At 35.5% G+C, this 14,379-nt stretch overlaps 3 non-coding genes across 3 annotated transcripts; 2 read left to right on the top strand and 1 right to left on the bottom strand.

The window, feature by feature from the left end:
• Window positions 1-11,342: 11,342 nt before the first annotated feature.
• LOC149535920 (U6 spliceosomal RNA) lies at window positions 11,343-11,445 on the bottom strand. The gene has a single exon (XR_016358276.1). It is a non-coding gene; the product is annotated as a U6 spliceosomal RNA (small nuclear RNA).
• A 331-nt stretch (window positions 11,446-11,776) lies between these two features.
• On the top strand, window positions 11,777-11,849 carry TRNAA-UGC (transfer RNA alanine (anticodon UGC)). The gene has a single exon. It is a non-coding gene; the product is annotated as a tRNA-Ala (tRNA).
• Window positions 11,850-11,936: 87 nt separating this feature from the next.
• Window positions 11,937-12,007, top strand: TRNAG-GCC (transfer RNA glycine (anticodon GCC)). Its single transcript has one exon. It is a non-coding gene; the product is annotated as a tRNA-Gly (tRNA).
• The last annotated feature ends 2,372 nt before the right edge of the window (window positions 12,008-14,379 follow it).

Below are 14,379 nucleotides of genomic sequence, written 5' to 3'. Positions count from 1 at the left end.
ATTTGTTGTTGTAGGAGATTCGGATAAAATGATAATTGATAATAATCATATGTTGTATCATCATTCACCATTAGATTCATCTTCATAAATTCCAATCCTTCACTCATCATGCCTTGCATTTTTCCCTATTTCTTTGATAGTGTTATTATAGCTTCAGCTAATCTATCCTTGTTTGATATTTTTCTGTAGCTTTCCAATTAATTCTTTTTTTATATTCTGGTCATTGTTATTGCCTCCAAAAATGTTTGCAGTTGTTTTTCACTTCATTGTTCATTGCCAATCTTTATTTCATGTAATAAATGAGAAAATGCCCTTATTATCCTTTTCACGGCCTTTGTTCTCTGTTTGTCTTCCAATCTACTTAATAGATTTTTCCTCTTTTGCAATCTCTTTGCATATAACTTTCTATCTTCATGACTAAGTTAAACACATGACCTCTTCAATATTTTAAATTCACCTTTATTATTGATTTCCTCTCCCTCATCATTAGTTTCTCTTTTTCTTCTCTTTGTGGTTTCTTCCCACCTAAGTCATATCATGTAAAGTTCTCGCAAATTGCACTTCTAAAGATTATCCTTTGTCTTCCATATCTTTTGTTTCAACTTCCACCTTCTCTCTTGTACTTGTATTCATCACTACTCTGATAAAAATAGGCTATATTGGTGGATGTTTCTTCTTCTTTGATTCTTTCCATACTGCTCAACTTTTCTCGTCCATCTTCTCGTTCCTCATTCTTTCCTTCTAACTTATCATCTTCATTAGTTTCTTTCTCAAGTTCATCATCAGTCTCTGTAACACTTTCATATTCATTCTACGTACTTGTTGGGATTTCATCACTAATTGAGTCAATATGCTCACTTCTCCTTAATTTCTCATTTAAATAATGCATTGATTCTATAGGTGGATATTCCTCTCTTGTAGTTTCTTTAGCATGGAAAATTACGTTCCTTGTCCTTAAACTATCCCTCTCATCATCCTCAAGCATTCCAAAAATAATCTTTTCTTTCTTGTAACTAATCAAGAATTTATTTGCATGCTCATTTAACAATCTATCTATCTCTTTAACATCTATATTTGGATTTTCATATGCAATTATCTTTCTCTTCTTTCTTTCTCTGGTTGATTTTCATTATTGTACTTTACTAGGATTTTGTTAAATAATTATTTTAGAATATTGTCCTTACAATTGGAGATTATGAAAACTTGTGCATTGTGTATATCACAACTTCCTCTGTGATCGGTATCTCTTCTTCACTCCCTTTACCATATCTGTAATATGATGTTGTTCCTATACTTCCAAGTTTTTTCACACCTTTCTTTATTTATCCAACTCTTCTTTCAAGTCGTATTCTCAATTGTTGCACAGCTACCTACTGTTCATTCTTATTCCTATGTGTTTTGGGTTGCATTCTTCCTGCATTATAGCTTTTTGTCTGTCTAGAAGCTCGAGCTATTATCGACCTAGTTTTTATTCTTTTCTTATATTCAATGACTTGTTTGTGCTTCTTTATCTTTTCATATGTTAGTGACATATCGGTAGACTTTTTCCTGCTACTTCCCTCACTTTTCAACTTATTCTCTTCTACAATAATTTTCTTATAGTTTTTCTCATAGATTCCATATATTTTGATCCCTTCATCTTCTAGTTCAGAAGGTAATTTCTCTATTATAAGTTTCAACTCTTCATCATATGCTCCATGTCCAAATGGTGCTACCCAAGATAAACTTATCTCTACAACTTTCACTATGCATGAATGTGTTCTTGCTAGAAAACATATCTCTTTCATATGTCTACTCACTATATGAGATGGAATTCAATTTTGTCTCTTTGTCTTCTCTTGAACTTATTTGATGTAAAACCACATTATAGTATTGTAATTCCTTCATAATTTCTCAACAAATCTATTATCCTAGTGTATAATAGGTTCTCTAGATATCCCATCAATTGTTCCAATTCTAGGAAAATATTTTTTTACATAAAATTATATGCAAACCAATAAATTCCCATACCTTAATCCTTGCTTCATAATCTTCTATAGATTCATTATTAACCAATCTCTTAGCATTTTAGTTAAATAAAATGTCTTTCCTTCCATAATTGTTTCATAAGCTACTCCTATGGCTCCTCAATGTATCTTATCAATTTGTTCAGCCTAATAGATCTTATATCCTAGAACTAGAGATGCAAACTTTACACCTTTATCTTTGATAGTACTTCCATCAAATGTGTCTTGATCTTGCATGTATCTGATTGATCCATCAATTTTTATTTTGGAATCCAACTCCTTTTATGCATTTGCAAATGTTCTCCAATAGTCTTGTAATAGTAAGAATAATATCCTTGGTTATTTCCACTTTCCTATTGTCCAACCATAAATACTCTCTGTGCATCCAACTGATTACAATCTTGATCCACTCTTCATCAAGGTTCCTAGGTATGTGAATACTATGTGCCAATACAAACTTGTCATTTTGTGGTTCCTTGGTCTTAAATAGTTTTTCATATGTTAAACCAATTTCTTCATTTCCAATCTCAATTTTATTACTCTCTAAGTATCCACTCACATCTTCTATTAACAAAAAACATCATTTGTTATATTCAATAATGCTCTCGTTCTGGTTAAATGTTTACTATTTAGGTTTCAACAAGCACAACCTATACCTAGGATCTTTTGCATATATCTCTTAATCAACATACTCTTTCTCTCCATGGTGTTGCTATAAGAATGGTAGAAGATTAGATAAGGTGGATGAAGGAGAATATTAGATAAGGTGGTAGAAGAGAATCTCTCACTAAGCCTAAACTCAACAGGGTTGAATATATATTCCTTTATAATGAATTAGAAGTGATGAGGATTTAAACTTGTAAGAGAAAATAGACATCTTATATTTCATTCCCATCACTATGACAAGTGATGAATATTCAAATCTTAATGGCACCTTTCACCAAGGAGATCAATTCAGATTACAATATGTGCTCATGCAAAATGCCACAAAGGTCCAATAGTTACCTATGGGAAGTTATAAATGAAAAGAGGCTCCAATTCCTACCACTAGCTCCCCTTCTCCAAACGGAAGGAGTTAACCCTTTTAATTAGCAAACAAAACACCTATATACAAAAACCAAGAATGAAAAATTAGCATGAAAATCCATGATTGCAGAAAATAGATTCAAGGCATGATTACCTTTCTTTGATCTCTCAACAAATGGTGAGGTGATTTTTTAAAGCCATAAGACATTTGTTTATGGGAAGACAAATTGGAAAGGAATATAATGCATAGTTTAATAAACCAATAGAGAAACAAACAATATGTGCTCATGCAAAATGCCACAGGAGCCTGCAAGTCAAGGATACATTTATTAATTAGCACATAGAACCCAGGATTGACAACACATCATCCCACCACATGCCACATGTTTGCAAGCTTCTTTTTCTTAAAGTTTCAATATGTGTTCATGCAAAATGCCACAAGAGCCTGCAAGCAAAGGATACATTTATTAATCTACACATGGAACCTAAGAATGACAACAGATCATCCCATAGCATGTTTGCGAGCTTCTTTTTCTCAAATTTTGTGTGCATGAAAATTAAAAGATCCCTAGGGGTAAAAGCACAAACCTGTGTCACCTTTCATAAAGGAAAAGTGATATCAAAATTTAAAGTCTTCAACTTTAACGATATAAAAGTGGCATTTGTACTTAGAATTTGAAGATGATGTAAACTAATGAAACGTGTACAATTAGATGAAGTTTATGTCTGTAATTTTTCTTTAAAAAATTGAAAGAAAATTTTATCTATTTTTTTTTTAAAGTCTATTTTTTAATTTTTTAAAAATGCTAAAAATATAGAGTTTTTTTCCCATCAAACAAATATATGCAAATGTTCATATTTTGGTCTAATTTTTTAATATGTTAGAGTTGACATGTATACCTAGTGTACCAAAAAAGAAAAATTGAAATTTGGCTAATATTTTTCAAGTTATAACTGGTCAAAGTCAAAGTTATAAAAAATTGATAGTTTTTTTCTCCTATCAAACTTTTTCCGTCAAATCTATACATATTTTAAAACAAATTACATATTCTTGAAGAAGACTCTCTCCTCTAGTGAAGCATTAAAAGATAATAATTTTTGAACATGATTTACTATTTTTTTCTTATTTTTGAATAGACATCTTCCTGAATCTTAAAATACCTACTTGTAATATTTTCAAATTATAACATATTATCCATAATCAAAATAATAATAAAATTATATGATCATAATCTTGACTCCAAGACCTACAAAACTATATTTTTAGTTTTTTTTTTAAACTACAATTTAGTAGGTCAAATTGGCCTTCAAAGTGAGAAGTTTCCAAAAGTTCTTATTTTTGCTTGTGTGGCTACCACCTAGGATGCCACATAGGTAGTTTTGGCTGAAACTGTTCCGGTTGAAACTATTCTGGCTGGAACTGTTCTAGCTAAATATTGCTCAATATTGAGAATATTGTAGAAAGTAGATACATACTTCCAACTGAATCCTATGCCTGAGGAGGAGGCTATCAAGTATACAGTTATTCATTTGGATGGTCCAACACGAGTTGTGGCACCATGGCATGGTAACCCCAAGACATAATTAGATCACATCTTATGAGGAGTTCACTAAAAGACTCATAGAGAGATTTGATACCAAAGATCCCCAGTTACAATTTAAGGAGTTGGTACAACTCAAGCAGTGGGGATCAGTTGAGATGTATATAAGTGAATTTTAGAGGTTAGTTGTGTTGGTCACATATATTTCAGAGAGGAGTTTAGTAGTGTTGTTTATGGATGGACTCTCAGATCCCTTGGGGGGTTGGGTCAAGTGGCATGACCCAATTACATTACAGGAGGCTACTAAGAAGGCTCATAACTTAGCACCTCCTTCTTTCAGGAGTAGATTTCAAAAGCATAGGGATCATATATGAAAAAGGACAAGGAGAAGGACAAGAAATATTTTCACAAGGATGCTTAGCCAAAAAGGGATAATAAGTTGGATAATGACACCCTAAATGAGCTAAGGAAGAAGAAGCTATGTTTTCATTCCCGAGAGCATTGGGATTTATCTCATAAATATCCTCTCAAGGCTAAGGAAAATCAAATGGAGTATTTCTTAGTAAAGGAGTCATAATCAAAGAGGGAGGATCAACACTCTGACTCAGACAAGGATAGCACTACAGAGGAGAGCATCATTCGTGAGGATGAGAAGTCATTGGCATGATTAATAGGGGCTCATAAGGCAATCACATTTAAGGTTAGGGATATTATCCAGGGGTAGAAAGTGATCTCATTCATTGACACTAGGGCTACACATAATTTCATAGATGCACGATTGGTAGCCAAGAGAGGTTTATAGGCTGAGGAGCACACTAGGTTTAGAGTCATGGTAGCTAATGGTAACAAATTATTATGCACTTGGAAGATATCTTCACATCAAGTTTGGAGATGGCTATGAGTTGGAGGATGAGTTCTATGCAGTATACATGGGAGAATATGATGTCATCCTCAACATGACATGGATGGCCTCGCTAGTTGAGTTCACACTCAACCTAGCAATATTGGAGATGAGGTTTTAGCATGATGGCAGGACTGTTGTACTTAGAGGACTTTCGAATGGGAGCTACAGAGTAATCTCCTTGAGGAGAATGTAGAGCTTGTTTCAGAATGATGATGTAAAGTGGGCGACAGAATGTTTTACTATGCCAGCCTCACAGGAACCATAGGTGAAGAGTCATCCACTAGATATCTAAGAGATACTTGATAGGCGTGTTGAAGTTTTTGGTGAGATTCCGCATGGGGTTCCTCCTGACAGGGGAATGGAGCATGTTATTGAACTCAAGGAGAGAGCCAAACTAGTTATGGTTACTCCCTATCATCATCCTAAGAAATACAAGGATGAGATAGAAAAGGAGATTAAGGATTTGTTGGAGATGGGGCATATCAGGCCTAGTAAGAACCCCTTTGCTTTAGCAGTAGTATTGGTAAAGAAGAAGGATGAGATGATGCACATGTGCATCGATTATAGGGCATTAAATAAGAAGACCATTAAGAATAGATATCCCATCCTATGGATAGATAAGTTGATTGATGAGTTGCATGGTGCATGCTTTTTAACTAAGATTGATTTATGGTCAGGGTATCATTAGATTAGGATGAAGATCGAGGACATTGAGAAGATAACTTTTCGATGCCACTATGGCCACTTTGAATATATGGTTATGCCATTTGGGCTAACCAATGCCCCTGCTATGTTCCAGAGTTGCATGAATCAAGTATTCAAGGGGCATCTTAGGAGATTTGTCTTGATTTTTTTTTATGACATTTTGATCTTCAGTAAGACTTGGGATGGGTATTTACAACATCTTGAGATGGTGTTGTCCATTTTGGAGAGAGAGTCTCTATATGCCATGGAATCTAAGTGCGAGTTTGGGTTGACTAAGTTACTATACCTTGGGCATATCATTAGCGTAGATGGAGTTTGGGTAGATCTCGAAAAGATTAGAGCTATTGTTGATTGGCCTACTCCTACAAACCTTACATAGATTAAGGAGTTCTTTGGTCTCTGCGAGTATGATAGGAGATTTATTAATGGATTTTCATAGACTGTTGCACCCTTGACAGACCTTACCAGGAAAGGGGCCTTCACATGGACAAGAGTGGCTCAGAGATGCTTTGATCATTTCAAGAAGGTAATGTCATCATGTTTAGTATTAGCTCTACCAGACTTCACGAAGCCATTTGAGCTTCATTGTGATGCGTCAGGTGATGGATTGGGGCAGTCTTGATGCAAGAGAAGCATCTCGTTGCTTTTGAGAGTAGGTAGCTCCATGGAGTGGAGAGGAGCTATTCCATCTATGATCGAGAGATGTTGGCCATTATGCATGCATTGGCCAAGTTTTGATCCTACCTAGTTGTGGGGAAGTTTGTTATCAAGATTGATCACAATAGCATCAAATACTTCATGGGCCAACATGATTTGAATGATAGACAATAGAAGTGGATTACGAAGTTGCAGGCTTATGACTTTAACATTGAGTTTGTCAAAGGTAAGAAGAATGTGGTGGAAAATGCTTTATCCTGGAGACCTCATATTTGTGCTCTACCTAAGATCACCAGAGATTGGAGAAATAGGATTACTGCAGAGTATGCAAGGGACACTTGGGATTATGGAGTGATTACAGGCACCATATAGGATGATTGTTAGGTGGTGGGGGACAGATTAATCAAGTTCCAAGGTAGGATATATTTGATTCCTTCATCATAGTTTAGGGAGGTAATATTGAAGGCATTTCACAATGCACCTACAACTGGACATCCAGGGGTCTTTAAGACCTACAAGAAGCTCTGTGAGCAGTTCACATGGAAAGAGCTCAAGGATGATGTTCATAAGCATATCCTGGGGTGTGTGCAGTTTGTCAACAGAATAAGGGAGATCACACATATCCTATAGGGTTGTTACAACCTTTACCCATTTCGGATAGGAAATGGGAAAGTATTGCTATGGACTTCATCACCAGGTTACCACAAGTACAGGGGAGAGATTGCATGTATGTGGTAGTTGACTGGCTAACGAAGTTTTCTCACTTCTTTGCTATTCCATCCACTTACATAGCAACACAGGTGGCTGATCTTTTTTTCAGAGAAATATTCAGGTTACATGGGCTACCTTGTTTCATTATTAGTGATTGGGATAGTAAATTTATGAGTTTTTTTGGTAGGAATTGTTTGGATTGTGTGGCACAAATCTTACACCTAGCACTAGTTATCATTTGCAGATAGATGGGTAGATGGAGATTGTAAATAAATGGGTGGAAGGATATTTGAGGAACTATGTGATTGCACAACAGAGAGCTTGGGTCAAATGGCTACATATGGTAGAGTACTTTTATAACACCACTTATCATATGTCCATCAAGATGACTCCATTCATGGCACTATACGGTTATGAAGCACCTAGATTCATGGATCTGGTTTTGGGGGATAGTAGAGTGCCCAAAGAAAAAAAATTCTTATAGGATAGTCAGGATATTTTGAGGGTGCTCAAGGAGAATATACAACAAGCCCAAAATTAGAAGAAATTGTACGCTAGCCAGCACTAGATAGAGCATAGTTTTGAGGTTGGGGATACGGTTTACTTGAAGCTACAACCATACAGAAAGTCATCAGTCAAGAAGAGCAAAGCAGAGAAGTTGAAGCCTAGGTTTTATAGTCTCTACATAGTGATTCGCAGGGTGGGTGAGGTTGCCTACGAGATTGAGCTTCCAAAGGGTAGTCAGGTGCATAATGTGTTTCATGTGTCAAAGCTTAAGAAAGCCATCGGTCAGAGAGTTGTGCCTTCTATAGATTTGTAACCATTAGATGAGGAGAGGAAGCTCATATTGATTCTTAAGGCTATTCTGGATACTAGGGAGAGGATTCTATGGAGCAGGGTGATTAAAGAATATTTAGTCAAATGGAGAGACCTGCCAGAGGAAGATGCTACTTGGGAGAGTGAGCAGGTGTTACAGCAAACAAGACTGAGATTGCTTAAGGACAAGCAATTTTGAGGGGGGGCGGATTGTAATGTCCCCACTTTAGCAATTGTCCAGTTGTGTGACCATTAGCCTTTTCTTTATTTTATTTTATTTTATTTTATTTATCCCACATTGCTTGTGAAAAGTGGTCAACCCTATGAAGTAGGAATAAAAGGAGAGCTTGTGGCTATTGTTAGGCAGGTTGAATATGAGAAGAAAATAAATGTGTGAGTTTCAAATCTGTTCTTTACATTAGAGGATGTCTATTCTCTCTTGTGACATTCTAGACGTCATTCCCTTGGAGTTTGGCCTTTGGAATTTATTGTCATCAGCGTCATTAACAGGCAGATTGGGCAAATTTTCAGCTACAGGCGGATTGGGTGTTTGCTCATATCATTCCCACTTTTTGTTCGATACTTATGCCATTGTGAAGGGGTGATTTTATGAGGGTTTTGGATTGATTGAAGGCAATTTTTACTATAGTAGCATTGTAGCACGACACTATTCATATTATTGTAGTAGCAAGATGGGAAGTCAATATTGGAATATCATACTATAATTAGTGATTTGATAAGTTTGCTATGTATTTGATTTTATTAGTTTGAAAAAATGATATTATTTCAATAGTGGTTCAATCTTCAGTTTTGCATAAATTCCTTCTTGTTTATGTTATGTGGTTTCAAATCTATGCAAAGACATTAAAATCTCTGTCAGCAGTTGATTCAATTTTTGGACATTTCTAGAATGTCCATTACATTATTCTTGTGTCCAAATTATGCAGTCAAAAAATCAATGAAATCCACAAAAAGAGAGTCATTAATGTCATCAGAAGCTTCAGTAAACATAGATATATATACAACCGCAAAAGATAAATAATACACACAAAGTTACTAAATTCAACAAATATTAAGGAGCAAACATCCATTTTTGTGGTAAAGGGACTGGAAACAATTCAATGTTGATTAACAATATGCTCGACCATGCCAACTTCACGATTCTAAAAATTAGTGAACTCTCACTTCTCTCAAATCAACAAAAATAAATGTAAGGAAATTAGGTGGTCACTTGCAGATGGATAAGATTATTTCTCAGCGGTGCCCTTGTAAGAAGGGCGATGTCCTCTAAATTTCTATCAGAATCCTGCAATTTTTTTCCAGCTATCCCTTATCAGTAGCCCTGATCATAACCTTCGTTGGTGACGAGATAGAATTTTCCCTAATAGGGTCTTCCTTATAAACCTAGTACCACAATGACTTTTCTCATAATGTTTTAGGAGCGATATCGGGGTCAAACAGGGCTGCCCTTTATCCCCTACTTTATTTGGTTTATATATTGACAAACTGGAAGAGTGGTTAAACACGCAAGAGCGTGAAGGCATTCAGCTCGGAGAATTTGTTATAAAGCTACTCCTATATGCGGACGACCTCATTTTAATTGCCAAATCTGCTTGTGGTTTGCAAGACCATCTATCTTCTCTTGAGCGCTTTTGTATAATGGTGGGGATGCAAGTCAATATTAGCAAAACCAAGGTTATGATTTTCTCTAATAATAAAAAACAGCATCAACATGAATTTTATTACAATGGAAGTGTTCTCGAAGAAGTTGCGGAATATAAATACCTTGGCATCAATTTCAACAAAAAACTAAGCTGGTCTAGCTGCAGGTATAAAAGGACATTAGGTGGATGGAAGGCTTTCTACGCTCTTTAGAATAGGTGCCGTGAAGCGGAGTTGTGGGATTGGAAAACTATTCAAACCTTGTTCGGTCTTCTTGTGCTGCCAGTTGTTCTTTATGGGTGTGAATTATGGGCCAGCAGAACTACTATAACACAATGGAAACAAATCGAAGGAATCCAAAAGCGCTTGATTACAAGCAAGTTTAAAATTAAAAGCACTGTTCCATATGACATCATGCTAAGTGAAATGGGCGCTGCGTCTATCGAGGCACTTGCTATGGTTCGCCTTTTAAGCTATCTAAAAATAATCAAAAAAATGGAAGAGGATAAATGGTCGAAAGTTGTCTTTAGGGACACACTATGTAAGCGAAAAAGGACATGGATGCAACAAAACATCAAGTGGATGAGTAAATGGAATATTCATTTCAATATGTGCCCCACAAATAATAAAGAAATAAAGGTCTTTGTTATGGAGAAATTCTACAAGAGAAATTGGGGAAGCGAGATTGGGAGGAAGAAACTATATTATATAAATGAGTTCAACCCCACTTGTGATCAACTCGAAAAAGCGTACATAGGAGCCAACATTTCTTGGAGAGCTAAAATTCTTATTGCTCAGCTGAGAACCAGCTCTCACCAACTTCGTTGTGAGACCGGGCGTTGGAAGAGGCCAAAAGAGGCTTGGGAAGAGAGAATTTGCAGATTTTGCAATTCTGGGAAAGTGGAAACTGAACAGCACTTTATTCTAGAATGTGAGGCCTACAAGGATAGCAGGGATAAGTTTGCGGATACTATATGTGACAGTTCTTGGCATAACCTGTTCAACGAAGAGTACATTGAGCAATTGGAGGGGCTCATCATTAGTCTACACAAGAGGCGAACAGCGCTACTTAATTCTGCTTGAGTTGTCTTGCTGTCCCATAAGCTATTTTTAACCTCATGGACGTTAAAATTTTATCTATCTATCTCCTCCTCTCGACTATGTTTTGTCATTGATGCTGGCATAGTTGTAAATCACAATGGTTTAATATCGGCACACGACTGTTTATGAGCATCAGACAATTTCCTGTCGACAATTTTGTATCGGTATAAAACAATTTAGGAGCAGCTCGTTTCATACTGATAAAAACATATAAAAAATTTGGACCATTTCTCGATTTATGCGTGTCATCCTTGCGCAGTGGCCATGCTAATCTTCTCTGTATCGTTCCAATTTTATCGGATGTCTCCGAAGAGACATTAGTAACTCCGTACAAAAGTGTATATGTCGTGGAGATACTATTAATGCGTGATGCATGTGGGAACAACTCCAGCCACACGTGTTCCTCCTTCCATCGCCTCGGGAGAGGCGAAAAATGTTTCGGACGACCCCCGCATCGCCTTCCAAGCGAAAGGAAAATATAGAGATAAAAAATACATTCAAACCAAGCATAGCAGGCAAACAAACCACCGTTGGCTTTCAGTTTACAAGAACGAGCTACACAGGCCATTGTGAAGATGAACAGTGAACCGCATGCTGTCCAATGACAATTAAGTTTAGAAATCGTCACGCATGCAGAAACAGTCACTGGGGATGTAGCTCACATGGTAGAGCGCTCGCTTTGCATGCGAGAGGTACGGGGTTCGATACCCCGCATCTCCATTTTCGTTCTTTATTATTATTCTTACGCTTTCTCGTTCTGATGATACGGCCAAGGTGTTCTCTGTCAATGATCGTCGCTTCATCTGAGCACCAGTGGTCTAGTGGTAGAATAGTACCCTGCCACGGTACAGACCCGGGTTCGATTCCCGGCTGGTGCAGTTTTGCTGTCTACATCACCCGGGTTCGGCTCTCAATTTAGTTTGAGCAAACTTTTGTACCAGATAAGCTTTGATTATTTGCTCTTCCGTTGCATTCCATTCTAATTGATTAGGGTGTATTAACTTTTTCTTGTATATAGATTCAATCGTGATATCAATCTCTGGTTGTTCGTCCACTAGTTTCTTTTCAGATATGTTCTATTTTGCAACTTCCCGTATGCAAAATGTGTAGCCTTCGTTCGACAAGGCACGCCAACTGTTTGACAGAATGGCTGGAAAAATTATTTGACCGAGTGCCTTTTCATTTCAAGAAAAGTGAACTGTTTGAGAAAATGACCGAAAGAAGAATATTAATGACATGGACCGAGAATGTCTTATTACGTTCATCGAATACCTACTTAGTCTTGGAAATTTCTCTATGACCATTAGATATGTTGCATTGCCCTATTTATAGTTGGGAGTTGAGCTAATTTAATTTACTAGAACTTGTGCATGATAGAGGCAAGCATAAAATGTGCCTACATTTCTCTCAATGTGCTGAAAAGTAGCCCTAAGTTTTGAATTAGAGAACACAGAAAGTGGTAAATTTACTATACACATGTAATTTGTAAACATTTCAGTTAATTCTTCTTATTTTGGGTTCAATTTCATAGAATTGGATGACACTGTAGTTGTTTTACTACTAATTATTGTATAATCTTCCAAATTTAGAAAAAGGAGCACTATTTCTAGATTGTTCTTTTCTAATTTGGAGAGGATTTTATATATGGTGATATGGAGAGAGAAAGAGAGGGAGGCGAGATGCAAGAAAAGCAACATGGAATCCATTAGGTCCTAGGTGTTTGAGCCCACTTAGAAGCAATCTGCATTGACTTTAAGATTTGGGTATTCATCACTTGTCATAGTGATGGGAATGAACTATAAGAAATCTATTTTCTTTTACAAGTTTAAATCCTCCTCACTTCTTATCCACTATAAAGGAATATCTATTCAACCCTATTGAATTTAGGCTTAGTAAGAGATTGTCTTCTACCACCTTATCTAATCTTCTACTTCATCCACCTTATCCAATCTTCTACCATTCCTACAGACAACAAGTTGTCCACAGTCATTAGCCCTTTCTCTATACTTACAATCTCTATCCTAAACCACTGTCACACACTTCTGCGTTCTACCATTTATATCCTTGTCTTACCTCTTTCCTAGTTCTTGAAACTAGAATATAATATATGTACCAAAAAGTTTTCCAATCATCAATATTATTGACAATATAGTACAAAGCCCAATACCACATGTGACTTGCCATTGACCAAAAATAATACTTACAAATTTAAAAGGTTAAATAAGCGAGAAGCTTGAACATATGGTACTAAACTATTATCATCAAGGGCTCAAAACATCATAGGTAAGAGCCTACAACATAATGGTAACTTGTGAGCCTCTTGTGAGGGATGTATTTGGTTTGAGTCTACTTGAGCTTAACACATAATAGTAATTAATCACAATAGATAATAATTAATCAAGGCTTTTGCTCATTACCTATAAGAAAAGGGCTCAAAAATTCATTACATTTGATCAAGCTATAAATAATTTGTCACATCCATGAAAATAATCCCAACTATACAAACTTATCTCTACCTAATATATGGTTAAAAACACAATCAACTATCATGTTTTAGGGTAACTTATCAAAAGAATTGAGTTTAAATATTTTGAACTACAAAATAATCTTGGTCAAAATATATGTTCATTTTATATTAATTCTAGCAAGTTAGATAATTTATTTAGCTTTTTCAATTGGAAATATCTATTAAATGCATATTTTATGCTACCTCGGTTCCAATTACCAAAGAATAAATTATTTTACATTAGTGATGTTTCAATAACTCCTACTCGTTTTAATGATATTAAAAAAAAAAAAAAAAATTGTAAAGATCAAAGTCAACAAAAGCCTCATGTGGATTGTAATTGATTAAAAAAAATCCAATTTTTTTTTCTTGTAGAGGTCAGAGTCAACAATAGCCTCATGTGGATAAATTATACTTTTTGAAATAGACATAGTTTATTCTAATGGAAAAATAATATAAGTATTTTAATAGTTAAGAAGATGTTGATTTAAAGTAAGAAAAAATAGTAAATTATATTAGAAATTTTTGAAAACATGTAATTCACTAGAGGAGAGAGTCTTCTTCAATAATGTATATATTTTATTTGAATCTGGATAGATGTGTTATGAAAAATATAGTGAGAAATGAAAACTATCAATTTCAAGAGAATTGGTATTTGAAATGTTATAAAAAATATATAAGTCAAAAAACAAAAAATCTTTCTTCATGCAGTAACTATATATGTCATCTATAGCATATTTTGAT

The sequence above is a fragment of the Cupressus sempervirens genome, chromosome 10, assembly GCF_028749045.1.
Source record: "Cupressus sempervirens isolate cs-2001-9-10 chromosome 10, ASM2874904v1, whole genome shotgun sequence".
Taxonomy (NCBI): domain Eukaryota; kingdom Viridiplantae; phylum Streptophyta; class Pinopsida; order Cupressales; family Cupressaceae; genus Cupressus; species Cupressus sempervirens.
This window is presented reverse-complemented; position numbering and strand designations above follow the sequence as displayed.